General features: G+C 43.6%; 1 protein-coding gene across 1 annotated transcript in view; it reads left to right on the top strand.

The window, feature by feature from the left end:
• Window positions 1-643: 643 nt before the first annotated feature.
• Window positions 644-15,479, top strand: part of Sack1b (scaffolding CK1 anchoring protein B) — a 76,756-nt gene continuing 61,920 nt past the window's right edge. Inside the window, 1 exon segment of the mRNA NM_001108169.1 lies at window positions 644-702. The gene's annotated coding sequence lies outside the window, so the exon portion shown is untranslated.

The following is a 15,479-nucleotide window of genomic DNA, read 5'->3' as shown; positions in this document are numbered from 1 at the left end:
AGGAGAGGAAGGGCTGATATTGGATTGTAGAGTGAATAAATAAATACATTTAATTTTAAAAAATCAAATTTCAGTCTCTGCTTCTTTCATTGTCCCCGGGAGTGAGCTGCTTGTATTGGTGCTTTCCTTCCAAGTAATCAAAACAGTCGAAAATCCATACCCAAGCTGATTTTTTTTTTTTAATTCTTCTTTCTTTCAACCTCTGTGTCTTTTTCAAACCGCCCATGGGTTTGGAAACCTGCGGGCTGTGGGTTGCGGGCTGCGGGACAGGAGGGTTCTAAGCCCAGTTGCAAAGCCTAGGACTCCCAAGTGCATCCTGGAGCCTAAGAGCCAGGCAGAAAGCACCCCTGTGAAGCTCAAAGGTCCACCTTCTTCCCAGGTGTGCTTGGCTTTTTCCGGGTCCCTGCTCCAGCGCGCAGGTGTCCGGACTTGCTCCCGCGTCCCAGCCCGGCGGGCGAGGAGGAAAAGAAAGAGTGCTGTGTGTAGGGCTGGGATTTTGAGTTCAGACAGGGCGCTGGCCTGTGTGCGCTGCTCTGTGTAGCGACTCGGAACCTGTTGTAACTCGCCGCCCCCTGGTGACACGCTCGGCACCGCCCGGGAGGTGCGGCCAGCTCCCGCCCGCGCAGGTGCGCCTCCCTCCTCCCGGCTTCCTGGGCGCCACCTTCGCAGCGGCGGCGGCGGCAGCGGAGGCAGTAGCTGCGGGTGAGTGGAGCGCGGGGACCGGACGCGGCCTGCAGAGCGCGGGGCTGCGCTCCAGGGCCCTTGGGACTTGGGGAGAGGGAGTTACAAAGTTTTGAAAGTGATGTCTCTGACTTTGGAGGTGCGGTCTAGAGGACAGGCGCCGCCCCCGGGATCGCTTGAGGAATTTCCTGCTGGCGAGAAGGACCCTCGGACAGGACTAGAAGGAAGAGGGTCTGGGGAGAGTGAGGAGAGAGGTTGGAAGTGTTGATCAGGGATACCAGGAAGCCCAGAGCTAGGCTGCAGAGAGCTCAAAGGCCAAGCAGAAGTTGAAGAGGAAGAGTTTTTTTTTTTTTTTTTTTTTAAATAATCCACTTTCTTTCTGCTGGAAGAGTTTGGGTGCCTTGGGTCTGTGACCTCACTGAGCTCTCCAGATGATTCTGATCCCTTGGGAAACCGCTCCTATAGATTGTGACCTTAAGCACAGAGTGTGACTGCATGAAGGGGTTCCTGGAAGGGGTCTTGGAGACTTCAAGCCAGTTCTGTTTGATAGGTTTCCTGTGCGTGAGGGACAGGAGAGCTTGTGTTAGCTGCTAGATTCATGAGTGTGTAAAAAGACAATCGTGCGTTTTAAGGACAGACGGGAGGTTGTGGGAATGCTGGTGACCTGTTGGCTATGGTTAGTGTGATAAGGCTACAGATTACAAGGTCTCTCTGATCTAGAGGCGGAGACTAAATAAATACATACCAAGACATGCTGGTTGCAAGCAGTTGAAGCGAGATTATAATTTCTCACAGCCCATTTTCAGATTCAACCTACTAAAAGCATTCCAGGTTACTGGCAGGTCCCGCCCTTCTTTCCCTTTCTCATCCCAACAAGCCCAAGGGCCCAAGGACATCTGACTGATGCTGAATCAGCGCTGACAAGCCAGAGGGAAAGGAGGCAGATGATGAGAGGAGCTTGGGAGAGAAAGCAGTTTGGAGTTTTCCAAAGAACCAGTGGTGATTGCAAAGGAGAAGAGATCTGTCACTCTCCTACTTAGCTGTCACACTTAGTTCCAAGAAAGGTAGCTAGCTGTCCCTACACCATCAGATGGCTAATTCCACCCCTTTGCTTTAGAGGCAGGATATTAGGAGTGTTGTACTTCTACTAAGGGTGTTTAGTGCACCCTGCAGAGCCTGCCTGAGGGAATGGGTGGATCTCCTTCTTAAGCCTGGCAGGTGGAGACTGCAGCTGCTCAGAATTTACTGTGGGAAGGAGCTCAGTTGAATAGTTGGTGAAAGGGATTGCTTAGATGCAGAGACAGACCACACCCCTGGTGCTGACTCAGTGATGTCTCTGCGATTATGATTTTGACTTTACTTCATAACTGACAAGATTCTTGGGGTGGAATAAATAATATAGGTACATATGTATAATGATTACACTGTTAATTCCAATTATTAATTATATCGGTTAATTTTGAATTATAATTATTTTAAATATATTATAATTAATTATAGTAATTAATTATTAATGAATTACCTGCCTCTTTCTGCAGTTGTCACATGCCTTACAGTTTATAGTCACGCTTGTTCGAGAATACTTTTTTAAAGATATTTTATATTATTGGATTTGGGTGTGTGTGTGTGTGTGTGTGTGTGTGTGTGTGTGTGTGTGTGTGTGTGTTACAAAGTGTATGGAGAGAAAAGGACAACTCTGGGGAGGTAGTTCCCTCCCAATGTGGAATCCTGAATTAACCCGGGTAGTCAGACTTGCTGCACAAGGCTTTTGCTGGCAAAGACATATCTCAGCCCTTATTAGTATTTTCTCAAGCTGACTCTCTCACTGGGTTCAATTAGACTAAATCACAACAATTTATAACACACAACATTGTTCTACATTGTTCCAGAATACTGTGGTGAACCTGTGGTCTCAGTAAAGCAGAGGCCTCCAATGATCATAAACCCAGTTGTAGAATGCCTTTCAGAAAGGACCCACTTAGTTTCATTTGACTAATTGTTTGCAAAGTGACAAGCTATCCTTGTCTAGCTAGTTAGGTGAGTGTGCTTGTTTGCCCCTTTTGTAGCTTATGAGATGTTAATGTCTACAAATAATATCTCCTGACTGTAATGTCATTGTTAAATGTGAAGTGTACTTTTGTTCAGGTAAGGTCAATGTGTGAGTTGTGTTTTTGAGTTTTGTTGGTGACTATATCATTTGTAGGTCAGAATATATTCTCTCTTCAGCCCACAGTTCTAAACAGAAGACAAGACTTAAATATCCCAGGGATAAAGTTTTGTACAAATACCACTAAAATGACATTAAAATCAAAGTCAACATTTTTGTTTTTGAGAGTGTATCAGGGTTTCATAGGGAATGGAGAGAATGCCCTTCTTTATGAGAAGATGGTCACTGAATGAAGTGTCCCAGCCCCCACAAGTGGGGCACAGTTTGTAGGAAGGAAGGTACTGCCAGTCACAGTCAGCATGATTGCTGTGGTCACCTGAGACAGGAGTTGGTGAGATGGAGGGAGGCTCCAGTGGCGGGAGTATGTGTAGCAGCAGAGGGATGAGTTGTGAAGGATTGCATAAGGAAATCAGGAAGGCCAATATATAGAAGGAGACAAAATGGGGTTTGGGGAAGAAAAGGGGTTTTTGGTGACTGTGATTCTGTAGAATGTGAATGGGGTGAAATGATCTGTGTGTGTGTGTGTGTGTGTGTGTGTGTGTGTGTGTGTGTGTGTAGTTGTATGTGGTGTGTGTGTGTGTGGTGTAGGTGTGTGTGTGGTATGTGTATGTATGTGGTATGTAGATATGTGTGTGGTATGTAGGTATGTGTGTGTGGTATAGGTGTGGTGTGTAGGTATGTGTGTGTGTGGTTGTGGTATGTGTGTGGTGTGTGTATGTGGTGTATGTGTGCAGTGTATATGTGTGTGTGGTGTATGTGTATGAGTGTAGTAGGTGTGTATGTGGTGTGTAGGTATGTGTGTATGTGTGGTGTGTATGTGGTGTGTAGGTATGTGTGGTGTGCGTGGTGTGTGTGTGTGTGTGTGTGTGTGTGGTGCCTGCTGCATTCTGCCTTGTGTGTTATATATTCAAGTGAAGGACAGTGTATGTTCAAGTGGAGGTAAATTTTAGGTATCTCCCTCTTAATTTGCAATTTATTTTTTCAGACAAGGTTTCTCACTTAACCTGAGGTTCACAAATTGTGCTAGGCTGCCCGACTCATAAGTTCCAAGGATCTAAAGTCCCAGCACTGGGATTTCAGGCACAGCACTACACCTGGCTTTTACTTTGCTGCTGAGAATCCCAACCTGGGACCTCAGTTTTGCTTGATGGCAGGGACTTCTCCCTAATCACTGGACAATCTTCATATTACCAGGTGGAAAGACACTAACAGAAGAGATAGTCACTGGACATGTCTATTCTGGGGAATTCTTTAATTACATGATTGTGGATGATTTGAAGAAAGTTTTCCTCTGGGGTCATCTAATAATCGTGTGACTTTTATTTTGTATTATTGTCTCATTGCCCTTAGAAGAAAGGTAAGATGTCCCCTGGGGTGCATGATCTTTATCGTCTGAGCTGTATACCCTATAATTTTTAGACTGCTCATCCCTGGTGAAAGTGAAATTGAAATCAATGATTAGCTTCTTTTGGATACTGGCATAGTGTCAAGTGTAGTCTCCTGTCCTGGCAGGAACCTATTTTCCGAGGTTTATACACACACACACACACACATGATGATGTCAAATGAGTAACATCTGGGCTCTTCATACTATCCATTCATTAAAATATCCATCACTCTTTTCCAAACGTGCTCTGTTCCCCCAGAGAACTGGAAACAAGACACCATTCTTGGACATCGGGAGGCTCCCAGTTGATAGACCTGAGAACGATGTTAAATACACACAGAAGAAGGCTTCAGGTCCTTGTGGATAGCGTATGGATTCCTTAGTCATTTGTTAAACTGAACATGAGCAGATCTGAGTTACTTAAAATTTGGATGGAGTACTTAATTCCACTGACTTTCAGGTTTTCCCACTGTTGTGAAATGTTTGTGCCAGGTGATAACTTCTTTATCCCACTCTGTCCTGAAATTTTCTGTGGTTGGTTCTCATTGTGAGCGCTCTAAGAGTTTTCGAACTCCCTCTCAGTGGAATATCTCTGGGAAGCCCACCATTTCTTCTCTTCTTGCTATATTTCCATTTCAAAAGGGTTTCGCTCTAATTAACATCAGGATGCATCTGTGATGGTGTAAAACTCACTCATTTGGGAAGGAAAGGGAATACTCACCCCGCCGAAGAGTGGCCTCCTCCCTCTCCCCAGTGGTTGTGATGGGATCTTCCACGTGGGGTTTTTATATGGGCTGTCAATTATATGCTCACACAAGTAATGATGACTTTAATTTTAACAGCACAATGCTCTGCCTAGTCACTCCAAATTGTCTAATCTGCCTCATTTAGCAGCTGTTCCTTGATGTTTTGAAAGAACTGTGTTTTCCTCAAATAAATATAATTTTTGATTTGTTGGCTAGAGAAATGTGTAGCATAGCTAAGTGGCTGTGTTCCCTGTGGTGTATGCTCTCCCCCCACCCCCTTCCTGGCTTTCCTTGCCATTTTCTGCTTCTACTGTTAAAAAAAAAAAGAAAAAAGAAAAAAACAAACGAGCTGGAAAACTGCCTCTTGTCTTTCTAGATTCTTTTATCCCTTTGTATTCTCTCTCCTCTTCTATACTTTTTCTTTTCTGTTTCTCTCATTTCTTTTCATCTACCCTATCTGGTATTTTTTTCCTCTTTGCTTCATCTGGGCACCTATTTATCTATCTATGCATTTCCTTTTTGATGGCTGTCTGCCATCTCTATCAGAAATTTTTACTTTAATAAACTCTAGGTTTCCAGAAATCTGTAACACTGTACAGAAGTCAAAAGCCAAGTGAGGTTTACAATGGATATTTTAGTGCCCAGTACCTATAATCTATTATAAAAAATTTTTTGACAGCCTCACTCCGAATGTTAAATAAACTATTTAACGGTATATTTCCAGCATTTTGCATCTTCAAAATGATTGCTTTCTCTCACAGCTGAAGGTATGACGATGGCCTTTGGTTTAGAATTAGGATGTTTTCCTTTGCTGTGGCCTGTTAATTCTCTCTACTTTAGTTGTACTTAACTGACGAGGTGAACATCACTAAAATATAGACTTTGGGTTTTTCCATTTCCCCACAATGTAGACGTTGGTCTTGCATGATAATACCCAGGTAATTGTGGAAGTAAGACAATGAAAGCAAAAGATAGCATAGAAACAACATGCCCAGCCTGCAGTCCAGTGTGCAGTGAGTTGAAATACTGGCCGTTTGATGGACGACGGTCTAGAATTATATGAATGATAAAGTATTTTGCATGCCAGTGTTTATGTGCAAGATGCCAGGCTATTCAAAGGCCATTTACTTAGGAACTAATGGCTGTTGATAGCTTCTGGGAAGGAAGAACCATTCTTTCTGGAATGTGTGGCTGCTGGTAGGTTTCCCATGCTCTGCCCCCATGCACTCGTAGATAGCACTAATTGGACTTAGTGGATTATCAAAAGAAAAGGAAAGCCAGAGGTCAAGAGGGGACATGTTGGAGATGATTTGGAGGGGGAGTTGGAGGTGGGAAATGGGGGGGAGTAGATCACATCGTCTTTCATTACATACATTTATGAAATTCTCAAGATAAAGGAAAAATAATGTGTATGTATTATAAGAGTCTGACAAATTGTAGGCAGAGATGTAAGGGCAGTTCATTTGTGTGTCTTGTTCAGTCTTCTTTGTAAAAAAAAAAAAGCACAGTAGTAAAACAGCAATGAAGAAACTCAAAGTTGGAAGGAGGAAGCATCAGTCCATCCACCGGAAGTGTTATGAGAAGGGAGCTGATGGAGAGCTCTGTTCTTACAGCAGAGGTCCAGTTCTGAGGAACCAGTCACCTTGATTTAAATCAGAAACCAGGACTCAGTTCTGCTGTTCATATTAGATCTTCCAATAGCTTGACACCACATTCTTTGTGGAGTAGAGTCACTCTACATTGAGCATGTTAAATGTTGTGTGTCAAAGAGCTGCAATTAGAAATGCAAAAGAAATGAGTGAAACCTTTCCAAGGTCAAGTGGTACAAAAACGAGATTCCAAAATGTATGACCGGGAGCCTTGGGCATCCTAACTAGGTGTGTGTCCGTGCCATACACACATGAACTTGTTGCGAAGTCATAACTTTGAGGTGCAAATGAGTAAACAATAAAAGTAAGACTTTAAATATTTGCATAGAAACTGTAGGCACCTAGTCAAGCAGACAGCAAGGAGCCAGCACTAGAGAACTGGATGACCGTGCTGTCCCCTCCATCGCTGTCAGTCAGACCTGGGCCCTAAGATCAGATGAAAGTGAAGCAGACTCATTTCCTACTGTGGATGGTTTACATCCTGACGAGAGTCTATGAACACCAGCTTTGTTTCAGCATTATGTCCAAGGGTGGCACTGCTCTCTGGAACCCATAGGCCTAGACGTCCAAACCCAGCAACAGTCTGCACACTTAAAGATAATGCTTTGTTAACTAGCACTTATGTGTACAAGTAGACTCTAAGCAAAAGAAAGAAGCCAATAAGATTATTGAGAAAACAAGTCTGAAGTAGAAGAGGTGACTTTTCAGATTTTCATTGAAAGTATCTCGGGATAAAAGAAATTAAATACGTGAAATTATTTTTCTTTAGTTAAGGCACAGCTGCCTCAGTGAGCCAGATTAAAAGAGGGCCCTCAGGTCAGTGACTGAGGGAGGAGTAGACTCTGAGTGATAACCCTTTACATGCATGATTGTTCTCTCATGTTAAAGTCTTTCTATGGGAGATATGATATTAACATTTACACTTTTCTTAGCTTTCTAATTGCACAAATTTATCTTCATTGACGTAATTTCCACTAAATTTTGCCTATTTCAAGCTTCTTTTTAAGAGTCTGGGGGTGGGCTAGAGAAATAACTCAACAACAAAAGCACTGGCTGCTTTTCCAGAGTTTCAGGGTTCGGGTTCTAGCATCCATACAGTAGCTCACAATTGTCTGTAACTCTAGTTCCAGGAGATCCAGCACTCTCTTCTGAACTCTACATGCAACAGACACACATGCTGTACAAACATACATGCATGTAAAACACTCATACACATAACATAATGAAATAAAGACCTTAGAAAGAGCCTGCAGTTGCTTCTTTGGCTGTGCATTTTGACATGTCGTTTGCAGACTTTCGTTTCTTCATAGGTGAGGTGCACAGCTTTTGTTAAAATTACTTGAAACACCGTTTTAAGGTTCTTGGTAGGGAATATATTTGCTATGCCTCCTTAAATCATTTGTCTACAAATGCCAACATGTCCCCAGAACGACCTTTTGTTTCCTTAAGTAGATTCAAAAAGTGGGACAACAGTGCTCATGACACATGTCAAACATTTTGACAGCAAAGGCCACTTCTTGCCCGTGGTGTTTTGTCTAAATGTGTTGTAAGTTTGATGAAGTCTCTGGCATCTGGAGACTTGTAAAGGGTGTTGTAAAGTGAGGAGGAGAGCCAAGGCAAAACAAGATGGGAGATGCAAGGAACACTCCTCATTTCTCCTGTATAATTGCGCAGTGAATAGAATTATAAGTTGTTATGAACAGCCCTTATCTGAGACAGCTTTGCCAGCTCACCAGTAACACACACCCCTCAGAGGCTCTTAGACAGCTCCTGTCCTGGCGAGCTAATGCATGCCACAACTATTCCACACAGCGAGTGCTACTAAGTGAGTGAGGTGATAAAAGTAGGCATGGGATGAGGATGGGTCCCCTTTAAAACCAGTGGTCTAGGAGACCCCTCTTGGGAGATTGGTAAGAAAGCAGTATAAACAGGAAACATTCAAGGCTCATGAACAACTAATACAACAATGGTTGGGGGTGGAGGTAGAAGGGAGTAGACATTTATTGGATGTCTGGGAAAGTGTTCAGCAGAGGTAAGCCAAGCTCCTTCATCAATACTGACAACTAAGAAACAGGCCCCTCTGAGGATGAGCTGTGAGGGACTTCTATACCTTTCCCAGACCTGGCATCAGGGGTCAGGGTATGAGTCATCGGCTTTTGGAGAACTTTGGCATTCTTGGTTATCACTTTTTAAAAGTCATTTCCCTGTCCCTACAGTATCTTCAAGGAAAGGCTGTCCTTCTTCATCACCCTGTTCTCTCTTTTGCCTGTTTTCATTGGTGTGTGTGTGTGTGTGTGTGTGTGTGTGTGTGTGTGTGTGTGTGTGTAAGAGAGGGGAAGGGGGAGGGAGGGAAGGAGAGGGAGAGAGAGAGAGAGAGAGAGAGAGAGAGAGAGAGAGAGAGAGAGAGACTTCTCCACCCTCAAGTCTGGGTTCATAACTGGAGGATTGATTAATCGATATTAATTGATAACTTCACTTTGCTATTTCATCAAGTTGCAAAAGTCTTTTTTCTGTCTGACAGTTTCAGTGTATTTCGATTGCTTATGTTCGCTACCCGTGGCCTTCTGGCATTCTCCTTTCCCTCTGAACAAACCCCTGCCTACCTAGTATCCCGGGAACTACACCATTATAGACAGTGTCATTCCTTTCTCCAGCAACTGTCAATTGTCATACGATCCCGAGGAAGAAATGGGACTTAGTGGGCCACTGGTCTCTCAATAGTGGAAGAGTGGAGCCCCCCAATCCTGTGTAGATACCCATAGTTGCTATGTGTTCACGGCTGACAAACCATGCCAGTCTTCACAGTAGCTTTCAAATCACTCTACTCCGTCCTCTGACTCTTAAAGTCTTTCTGCCTCTGATGGGTGGTGTTCACTGGGCCTAGTACGTGGGTGAGAGGGAGGGGTGAGTAGTGATAGAGATGGGCTAGCCACTGAGCTTCCCTCGGTCTCTTCTTTGCACATCAATCAGGTTTCTGTATTGACCATCCTCTGCAGAAAGGACTCCTTCAGAATGAGGGATTTTCTGGTCTGTGAGTGTGCTCTTGTCCCTGCTGCACCAGCAGACATGCTCTGCCTGATTGTAACATCCTACAGCTATGCAAATCCTGCCCTCCCCCTCCGAACACTAGGCACAGCATCTTTAGCGCCATGAAAGCTAGCCTGTAGGAGGTTTCCAGCTCTGTTCCTTCTTAATTTCTCTGTGTCCTGTGGCTAAAGTGGAATCCAAACTCCATTCCAGTTTCCTCCAGTTTCATCTTAATGATATACCAAACAGCATAACTGTAATTAATTTTAATTCTCAGTCTTCCCGCTGAGATAGGTTTATATGGACACAAAACCCATTCAGGAAACAAGAAAAACGAGTCATGCTCCCATCTCATTGGCATCACTACTGGTGTTGAAAACACAGCTCAGAACCTTCGTTATGATTAACTTAAATGCACAAAAGCTGTTTGCGGAGTGACTAATGCAAATAAGAAATGGAAACACAGGGTTTCAGGAGAATCCCCCAAAGATAAGTGATATCTGTATTGCTTCCAGAAGGTTCCGCTGAAGCTAATACCTGCTCTTTGAGACCCCGAGTGCTCAGGGTGTTCTCCCTGTTCTTTTGGAAGTCATGTGCTTTGCGTTACCACAACACCTCCGCGTAATAGAAACAGTGGTGTGCTTGAATCTGAGCAAGTTCTGCATCAAGAATTTGAGTTTTAATTAGGCTGCAGTATTTTCTAATGCGTCATACCAGAGCTACTAAGGTAGTATACTCTTGTTGTGGTTGTTATTATTATCACTGTTATTGTTATTATGTCATTACCCAAGTATTTAACAGTTAGTAGTGAGCATTAAGAATTTTGCTAGACGGACAGTCGTCACCCTCACAAAGCACAGTGAAGAGAAGAGTTGGTCTATTGCTGACCTGTGGCCTGGGCCGGGAGCACTGTGACAACTCTGTGAGGGAGTTTCTGTTCTGTTCTTTCCTCCCCTCCCACCTTCCCTCCCTCCCTCCCTGGTTCCTGCCTTCTCTTCCTTTTTTCCTTTTATTCTTTTGGGGTTCACATATCCCATTAGCTTTTCCTTCTGAATACTCTGTACTGTTTGCACCACTGTATAAGGATTACTAAACAGTTTTTTCCCCTTTTTTATTGGATATTTTATGTATTTACATTTCAAATGTTATCCCCCTCCCCCTTTCTCATACTCCCCGCCCCCTCCCCCTGCTTCTATGAAGATGCTCCCACTCCTACCCACCCACTTCAATGCCCTGGCATTCCCCTACACTGGGGCATCAAGCCATCACAGGACCAAGGGCCTCTCCTCCCATTGATGCCAGATAAGGCCATCCTCTGCTACATGTGTGGCTGTAGCCATGGGTCCCTCCATGTGTACTCTTTGGTTGGTGGTTTAGTCCCTGGGAACTCTGTGGGGTCTGGTTGGTTGATGCTGTTATTCTTCCTATGGGGTTGAAAACCCCTTCAGCTCCTTCAGTCCTTTCTCTAACTCCTCCATTGCGGTCCCCATGCTCAGTCCAATGGTTAGCTGCAAGCATCCTCATCTGTATCAGTAAGGCTCTGGCAGAGCCTCTCAGGAGTCATCCATATAAGGCTTCTGTCAGCAAGCACTTCTTGGCATCAGCAATACTGACTGGGTTTGGTCCTGCATATGGGATGGATCCACAGGTGGGGCAGTCTCTGAATGGCCTTTCCCTCAGTCCCTGATCCATTCTTTGTCCCCGTATTTCCTCCTGTGAGTATTTTGTTCTCCCTTCTAAGAAGGACTGACTCAAACCTTCACAGAAGACCTAATACCAATACTAAACAGTTTGATGTGTAGAGTTCTGAATCACCAGTTGCCATCGGTTCAGTGCATGGATCAGCTAGGTCACTAAAGCTGAGAATAACTTCCGATGCACCTCTTTTAGAATTTATTTTTTTCTCCATGGCAAAATAGTATACATTCAGAAAGAGGTTTCACAAATTAAGCTCTTCTGTAGAAAAACCATTCACAGAAAAGCACCTCTGTGAGCTGGGTGTGCTGCTACAAGTCTTTAATTAGAATGGAGGAGGTAGCCAGCTGCTCACCAGCGGTTCCTAGATCACTGGGGGTGGGAGGCAGGGACTGGGGTAGGTGATGTCAGGTTTAGCTAAGGCTAAACAGCACATCTCCTCTGCCTTACAGCTATCAGCAGGCACCTTGCCAGGAATGTCTGTCAGTCTGAGGCAGGCTCCCAGGACAAAGGTACTTCTGGAAAGAAATGCTAACTCCCACAGGCCAGGTCGGTTTATCTCACCATCTCCAGCAGCTGGGCCTCATTGTTGTTTCTGGGATCTCTGCTCCTACTGGGAGAACAGTCCATCTGAATTTTTAAAGTAAACCCCTGATTCTTGGAGAATGTCAGGCACCCAGGAATTTAGAGGCCTCAGATGTCAAAGGGCTTCAGCTCATGTTTGGACTGTCTGGTGAACGCACCTAAGGAGTCCTTCCTGTGTACGTGCCTACGTGCGTACACGTGTTCCCCCATATAGGCTATTCCTTACTCACTTCCCACCGTCTTCTCAAATGCCTTAAGGTATGTGCCCTTTTCTGGGTGGTCCCAAATCTTTCTCCCTTCACAGCCTGCCACATTCTCTGGCAAGGATAAGCCTTGTCCCAGGGCTCACCCTCTGGCTCAGGACCCTCTACCTTATCCAACCCCTTTCACATGAGATTGGTCCTCAAAGACCAAATCAAAATGAAAATCTACTTCCAGTTTGGGAATCATTCATTTGTTGTTTTTTGTTTTTGTTTTTGTTTCTGTTTGTTTGTTGTTTTGTTTTTTAAACTTTTCTTCGATTATAATTTTACTCTCTTTCATACTCTTCAGTCCAATTATTATCTAGGATTAGTGCCGTGGCAAGCACTTCTGAATGTGATTAAAAGGAGTGTTTGTAGCTGTTGGCTTCTATGCTTTTTTTGTTGTTGTTATTTTTCATTTGGATGCTGTGATATTTGGTTAATATCCATAAAACACAACCAAACCGGAAGTGAAGCTTCTTCCTGGTTGGGAGGTGTTGACTTGCTAAGCACAGACAGGCCCCCTGGGCCAAGGAGTTCCTCTTCCCCTCTTTTCCTGTTCACCTCTCTGAGTATCTCTGCCCTTTGGCTGTTCCTAAATTGCATCATTGTGATAATCCGGTGTCAAATTTTTTAAGTTGATTTAAAAACTCTTATAAAAATCTAAAAGACCAGACCATACTAAGCAGTTTGGAAGGAGGGGGAAAACAGTAAGCATTTAGATAATTTGACTTTAAGCTACAGCATCCCAAAACTCTGAAACTGACATATAGATCCATGAAGAGATCCACGAAAGAGAAAAAGCAAACACGCAAACTCAGAAATAATGATCTTTTATGCAGTATGGAATTTTTCAATTGACAAATAAGCATTCTGTGCCTTGGCAAATATAATGGGAAACATGTCTTTTCAGTGAGCAGTCTCGAGACAAATGAATATGCATATGAGAAACAAATGCACTCTTACACTACGCACAGACATTAATTCAAGATGAACTGCAGACCTAGAGTGTAGAAACGAAGGCTATCATCTGCTTAGACAATGTGTTCCACCCAGACCTAAAGCCCATTCTGTGTATTGCTACACACTTCCTCTCCTTTGATCCACTTCCCTTGTCCTTGGTGACCTTCAGTTTATGCGGACGCCAGAGCGGCTCATGCAATGTGTTGGGTTTCTGATGCAGGACAAGTGGCTTAAGTGCATATTTAACCTACCAAAGCATCTTCCAGGTTCTCCCAACATCCCTCAGTCCCTTTCTGGACAGGAAGTAGCTGGCTCTACATGGAACTTTCCTGCCCAGAAGCTGTGCTTCCTCTCACCCAGTGACTCTTCACAATATAATTCGGTCATTTTGATTCTCTGTCTCTGTCTCTCTGTCTCTCTGTCTCTGTCTCTGTCTCTGTTTCTCTCTCTTTCGGGGTGTGTGTGTGTGTGTGTGTGTGTGTGTGTGTGTGGTGTGGTGTGTCTGTGTCTCTCTTTCTCTCTGTGTCTCTGTCTCTCTGTCTCTGTCTGTCTTTGTCTCTCTCTGTCTCTCTATCTCTCTGTCTCCCTCTCTCTCTCCCTCTGTGTGTGTCTCTCTCTGTGTCTCTCTCTGTGTGTCTCTGTCTCTCTCTCTGTCTCTCTCTGTCTCTCTCTGTCTGTCTCTCTCTCTCTCTTTCTGTATGTGATTTCTCTTTCTTCCCCCTTCTCTGCTTCCCTCTGCTCATTGACTTTACTGACGCCCTTCTGTGTGGTCAGTGAATTTTCCCAAGAGCTGCCTCCAATAAACCTTCCTCCATACTTTAATTTGGCTTGAATTGACTCATTTAAAAGACAAAAATTTTATTAGATGAGCAACTAACATTTCATTCTCTAATTTATATGGAAATATATAGAAGGGATCTTATAAAAAAATCCAATATTTATAAAATTCAAGGCAGTGGTAATCCACAAAACCATCACTTGGATTCTTCTGGCTGTAAATATTCTGTGCATTTGTAAAATGCTAGAGAAAGTTGCCGGCCTGGCAAAATGGCTAAGGTTTAGAAGCAGATGGCCTGGAATCTCATCTGAGGTCACAGGTTTAAGGCTGTTGGTCTAGATTACAGGCGTGCTGCATCCTGAACATTATGGACTGTGGAGAAGGAAACAGCTAGAAAAGGGATAACATAACATACCCATGGAGCAGCTTCACTGCACAACACACCCAGAGAACGGGGAGGATCCAGGTTCTACCTCAAAGCTGGGCTCCAGGAGAACTCTACTCAAGGACAGTCCTGAGTTCTCACCTAGTCACTGAGTCAGTAGCCCCTCGCAGGTATAGGGAAATAGAAAAGAAAAGGCTTTGCTAAGAAAAAAGTGGAAAGTACCTCTTACAGATTTATTTTCTATTTAAAATTATTCACTGAATAAAACGATGAAATTTATTATGGGATTTTGCTTCCATGTATGCGTGTGTATACACATCCATATGTGTTTGCATGTGTATATGTGTGTATTTTCATAGAAAGTCTATTATTATTATTATTACCATTATTGTTATTAATTACTATACAAGATCTCACATCCAAAACTCTCCACAGGAGCTAGAATAGCTTTCAGGGAGTCTCAGTGACCTGCTAGTCTTCATCTCCCAGATGCTGAGACCATAAACACAGGTCATCTTGCCTAACATTTTTTAGCATCGGTTTCCAGACTGAACTCCAACTGGACTATCTCCCCATCCCCGACATTTTGCTTTCTTATTACATGAAATTTATTTCCTACATCAAAGCAGTATTTTATGGCAGGGAAAAAGGCGGGGCGTTGTATCTCATTTACTCTTTATGGAAATGCTCTGAGGAGCATTAAACTGTTAAATTTACCTATTTTCCTGGTGAGCACTTTGAGTCTTCAAGCCCTTACAACACCAAACTGAGGTCTCAGCAGAAGTCAGACCTAAGCCATGTTACTCAGTGTCTCATCTATGCTTTTGCCTTTGGTCCCTACCCCAACTTGCTACTGCTAATGTTTATTATTTCATCCATGTCAGCACTTTTTTCTATTCAGTTGCAAATGTTCCATCACTATGTTTGTGTTTATCGATCCAAACATTTGCTTCACTTACGAAGGCCAGACCAAGAATGGGACACGTCAGCATAGCACAGCATACAATGGCATCAGAACGGTTATGTTCCGTTCATGGAGCTGGGGGAAATACCAAAAGTTGGCCAGTGGCAGTTCAGGAATAGTTTGGGACTTGGAAAAAGCTTGGCTTACCTTATTTTCATCCTAAGCATCAGGTAGAGAAATCATGTGTAATTGCTCATCTGACATAAGCTC

The sequence above is a fragment of the Rattus norvegicus genome, chromosome 8 (genome assembly GCF_021556685.1).
Source record: "Rattus norvegicus strain SHRSP/BbbUtx chromosome 8, alternate assembly SHRSP_T2T, whole genome shotgun sequence".
NCBI classification, from domain to species: Eukaryota; Metazoa; Chordata; class Mammalia; order Rodentia; family Muridae; genus Rattus; species Rattus norvegicus.
The sequence above is the reverse complement of the archived record's forward strand: the minus strand, read 5'-3'. Positions and strand labels throughout refer to the sequence as shown.